Source organism: Mastomys coucha, unplaced genomic scaffold, assembly GCF_008632895.1.
Source record: "Mastomys coucha isolate ucsf_1 unplaced genomic scaffold, UCSF_Mcou_1 pScaffold16, whole genome shotgun sequence".
Classification (NCBI taxonomy): Eukaryota; Metazoa; Chordata; class Mammalia; order Rodentia; family Muridae; genus Mastomys; species Mastomys coucha.
The window spans coordinates 103,759,863-103,765,384 of record NW_022196898.1 but is presented as its reverse complement, the minus strand read 5'-3'; the positions used below and the strand labels follow the sequence as shown (position 1 = coordinate 103,765,384).

Sequence of the window (5,522 nt, the reverse complement as noted above, 5' to 3'; positions counted from 1 at the left end):
ATTTCTGAGTGATACTTCAGCTGTAGTCCTGAAAAGGCTTGTCAGTATACTGATGGAAGAGAGACAGATGACTCCTGTGGTGAAGTCAAATGACAACAGAAAGCTGAACCAAGGGGAAATAAGGACCAAAATATTCAGGGAAAAGATGGGGCTGAGGGGGGAGGGAATGGAAGAAAATTCTGGAGGTTTTCCACAGGGGTTTCAGGGTTGGTATATTAGCAGATTCAACAGAACAGAGGGTAGGATACTAGCCAAGAGTTCTGGAACGTTTCAGAGTCAGGAAGCCAGTGCTTGGGCACAACCACAGAAAAGATGAGGCATTGCAAGACATAGCACTTCTATGAACAGAGATATTAAGGAAAAGGCACAGTCAGAGATAGCCCTGGCACTAGACAGATTGTACCCAAGTTTGGAAAAATCTAGCTACTTGTGATACCGGAAGCCAATGCTTGAAGTTTACTTGTAGTTTAGAACATTTATTGATAAATTACTTCATGGACATGATGTGCATATTAGTCAGGGTTCTCTAGAGAAACAAAACTGATATCATGAATATATAGGGTTTATTAGAGTGGTTTTCAGTTCATGGTCTGACTACTCCAGCAAAAGTTGTATCCTAATTGAAAGCCCAATAATCCAGTAGTTGTTCAGTCCATGAAACTAGTTGTCTCAGATGGTCGTTAGCATATTCCAGAATCCTGAGCCTACTCAGTAGAGGCAAAGCAAGCAGAAAAACAGGAAGGTCTTCCTTCATTCGTGTTCTTTACATAGGTGACCAGAAGAGGGTGTGGCAGAGACTAACATGAGTCTTCTCACCAAAAACAAAACTCTGAATGTAGGATGAGTCTTCTGACTTTAAGTGATTCAGTCAAGAAAAACACCCACATATATACCCAGCAACTTGAGTCATGGTTAATTCCAGATGCAGTAAAGCTGACAACTATGAATAACCATCACATAGATCTGGCTACTTTGTGGGATTTGTTTAGCCTGTCCGTGGCATTGTATGCTGACTTCCTTTTTCAACCCTGTGACTTGGAAAGAACAACCTGTATAGTCCTCTTCTCTGGCTTTATGTCCTTTCCAGGGCCTAATGACCCACTAAGGAGACAGTCGTCAGCACAGATCCCAGTGAAAGACATCAGGCAGTGCTAGTATCAAGGAGGATAAATCACAGTAAAATGAGCAAACACACAGGGAGAGATTAAATCAAGGTGGGAGGCATTCATTAGAAAGCCCTTGCCTATTCACTTGCTAGCCATTATGCAATGTACAGTGATATTTATCAGTGATTCAAAGATGACTAAGATTAAGGAGACTGGGAATGGTTCATGAATAAACATTCGACAGGTGAAGGTTTTCCTCTAGGGTCAAGAGCTGTGAAGCTGTGCAGGGGCTACTTAGCATATTTGCACAAGGCCTTATAGTGCAACCTATTCAGTAGAAGATTCTGGAACACAGCCAAGAAAGGAAGGACAAGACCAAATTCAGAGAAGGGATATTGATTACCAGAACCTATGGCAGCACTATATTCAAAATCAGCAGCCGAGTATGGCAAGGACTGATTCCAAACAGTAGATGCAGAGGTTCAGAAAACAGAACATAATTCATGTGAAGAATCATTTAGAGAAGTGATGGCTGCATAGGGCAGTATGGTTTAAAATAGTTGATGCTAACTCAGGAGTTTGTGCCAGGAATTGGCAATGTGGAAGGAAGGCAATGAAATGCAGGTATAAAGGGAGTGCTCTAAGAGATACATTTTAAACATGTTGTATTTATGCTTTAACTTTCAGGACATTACCATTACCAAAGAGTAATAAATGTTTAGAATGTGAGGAACACTTTAAGAATTCATAGGAAGAGAGGTGAGATGGAACATGTCCAAATCCTCATCATCAATAGTGGTAAATATCAACAGTTTTGTGTTTATAGTGTAGAGATATATTTTAAGCATTAATTTATAAGAAAGTTCAGAGAGAAGAAGCGGGGAGAATGAACTTGGGTTAATGCCATGGAAGACTCAACAGAGCAACCATGTTGTAGACAGGCAAGATAAGCACAAGAGAATCCAAAGACTGAGCAGAGTCAGTGGGCTTTGACAAGTATGGAAGAGCCATTGTGTGAGGTTCAGCTGGACCTGGACTCTCACTGTGGGACATGTAACAGAGGAGGCCTACTCATAGAATTTCAAAAGAGACAACAGAGAAAGTATGTCTTCACAGACACCTGCCCACCTCCAGAGTGCATATGACTCCTTCCCCAGTTTCAGCTATGTTGTTCTGAATTTCATCATATACATGATCCACCAGACTTTATTCCGACAGACCTCACCATTGCCTCTCCCATCCTTCCCTTTCCAGTGAGATCCCTTCTTCTCCCCAAGTATAAACTCGTGAATTAACAAGAGATCTATTTCATTGTTCCTTATGGTTCATTCTTTAAACTTCTTTGAGCATTTTCTATTTTCTCTCCTAAGCCTTTCTAACCCATGGGGCACATGGGTAGCTAATAATGTAGATCAATCAAGACAAATTATAAACTTCCTTAAAATGTTAGTTTATATATATATATATATATATATATATATATATATATATATATATATATATATATATTTCTGAATTGTGAGCTTTGTGGATGGCAATGTAATGTCTCAGTGTCAGAATATTGGGCATACCTTGAGCTGCTTATGTACGTAGGAATACTCAGAACTTGCCAGTTCCTCTTCTCAGAGCTATCCCAGATGCTCTAAATTCCTCTCTGGTGTGTTTCCTACTCATGTGTGGTTTCCTGATATAATGTGAAGACAGTTAACCTTTGAATTTCCTCATTTTTCCTCCTTGGTGTTTATGCCAGGACTCAACTTAGCAGAGGAAGACTGAGCGGGAGTGGCTTGATAGGAGGACAGAAGCAAACTGTCAGACTTGTCTCCAACTTTAAATATAGATTGCAAAGCTAAACCATGTTTCAGTTATACATTGCTGGAATACTTCAAGTACAGATTTATTCAAATATTCAAACCTTGATGGTACATATAAGACAAGCTATTCTCTAAGTATTTGTTTCAGAAGTGTTACAATGGCTCATACAATGTGTTTGGAAAGTGCTGTGGCCATAGTTTCAGAAAGTTGCCAGAGTTAACATGATTGATGTGCACTGAAAACCTCAAAATATCCCAGAGTTAGCATTTTCTTCTCTGTAATGCAAACATGGTGGTGTGAATAGCTGGTGCAAAAGGACCACTCTTGTTTCTTTTCTCTATTTCAGAAGACAGATTTCCTCTAAATTCTGTATATGGCCTGATGTGTAAAGCTTGATGGTTGTGTTTGACGCAAAACTGTGTTTGGTTGTTTTGTAATGGATTTTTATGAGTGTAATATCTGTGATTGAATAAAGCATGGAATCTGTTAATTGTGTGCTCAGAGTCAGTGTTCAGGGTAGAAATACCCTGTAGACTGCTATTCAGCTATGCCATCTTGCCTGATTAAAGGTGTAAGATAATTATGACTTGAAATGGTGATTTAATTTTAACTTTGTTGAGAATTTGAGAAACATGTTTATTTTAAAAACTTTATTCATTTTATTTTTATGTGCATAAAATTTGGTCTAGCATGAGAGAATTTCAGATCCTCTGCATCTCCAGTTACAGATGGTTGAACAGTTTCTTATGTGGGCAAAAACTGAAGAGGGGTCCTCTTGGGGTGCAGCACTTGCTTTTGCCACTTGAGTTATCACTTCAGGTACCACAAACTGAATTATTATGAGGGGAAATGTCTTGGTTCTCTTCCTCTTTCCTTATAACTGAACGTTAATGTTTCTTTTCTCCTTTGCTTAGATTGCCTGTTCATGTGTTCTGCTCAATCCAATGCAGGAAGGTATCTCAAAACAAAACAAAACAAAACCCTCAAAACAAAACAAAACACCAAAAGCAACTACAACAAAATAACCCTATTGCAATGTGCTAAATTGAATCCTAGTTTTCAAACTCAGACAAAAATGAAACCAGTCCAACAATGGGGTAGATATTAGATAGGTATGCCAAAGTCCAGTGTACACCACCAGATAGTCCAAGTTATTTACTTATACTGGTTTTAAGACAGAGGCCAACATGCTGTCCTTCTCCGGGTTCACCATAAAGTCTTCAAAGTTGAAAGGGTCTCGAGGAACAAATCCTGTGCTAACGACATGGAGCTGTAAACGTCAACCACCAAATGCAGATGTGACTCCATCATTGAGTTCTACCTGAGGTCTTACAGACCTCAGAAGCATTGACTATAATGAAATCCAAGGGCCTGCGTTTTCAGCTGCTCTAAGCTGTGGAAGTCAGCCAGGATGAGTGTGTGTGCAGCATTCTCCAGTGAGAAGTTCCTGAAGAGGGCATCCTCACACATGACCTTCTGGGCGGTACTTGTCAGAAGCTGCCAGCATGCCAGTGGCCATGGTATAGAGGTTTGGCGCCTTCCCTGAGTAAACGAAGTCCATCATCTCCGAGAAGACTTGCAGATTCATATCATGGATCTCAACGCGGTTCTTTAGGCTCTCCTCCATTTCATGTTCAAATATTGCTCTGAAAACCGGAGAGCGAGCTGCTAAGATGGCCTTGTGGGACAGGAATTCATGGCCAGCTACCAACAGGCAGCAGAATTCTCCTACTGATCTCCCAGCTCATCTGTCAATCATGGATCAGGGCGCAGCCCCACAACCCACAGCTCTGCCTGCTCTAACCTGGAACACACATGCCCAGATCCAATGCTTTGAGATGGTTCACCCCAAAATCCGCTTCATCTCTGAGCTCCTGTAGTGCATGAAGAAACCAGTCCTGAAGATCTGATGTCATTACCTTATAGAGCTGGTTCTAAGCCTGATAGCCTCTAGCGTGGAGCAGCAGCTGCAGCAGCTGCAGCAGCTGCATGATCTTTGCCCTGCTGGAGACGAAGAGAGCACAGGGTAGTGGCGCTGTCCTCCGGCTACAAGAACCAAGATGGAGCCCAGTGAACCTCCCTGGGGACCTACACCTCAGGTAGGAAGCTGTGCAGCCACTTAGAACTTGCACAGAATCTACCCCAGAGAAAGCGTGTCTAGCAACAGGACTACGCTGACTCTGGGCAGCAGCAGGATACCCGAGAAGCCAGAAGAGGATGATAGATCCTGTGAGTAACACTTTAAAATAAAAGATAATCTAAAGTTAAGAAGTGATTTTTATCATATTAAAATAGCAATAAATACTACTTAATAAACTGGAGAGGAATAATAAATGTGTTATTTTCCTCCAAAATTCTAGTTAGCATTTGCTACTAAAGGCAGATGAAAGATGTCTTGCTCTTCATTGTGTCTTATTTACTGTTATATTGTTATGTTTACTTATCTGTTAATTGGAAAAGAAAGATCAAAGATACATGAAAAGCGGCCAGAGTTCAACTCTATTTCTCTTATGAAATCTTGACTAAGGTGATCACATTTATAACTCTTAAGTATTTTGTCCCAGAATATTTTGGCCTTAGCTTGGGTGGTGTTGGTTTCAG

The 5,522-nt window shown here is 40.7% G+C and overlaps 1 pseudogene; it reads right to left on the bottom strand.

The window, feature by feature from the left end:
* Positions 1 to 4,127: 4,127 nt before the first annotated feature.
* Positions 4,128 to 4,837, bottom strand: LOC116093335 (annotated as a pseudogene).
* Between the last annotated feature and the right edge of the window lie 685 nt (positions 4,838 to 5,522).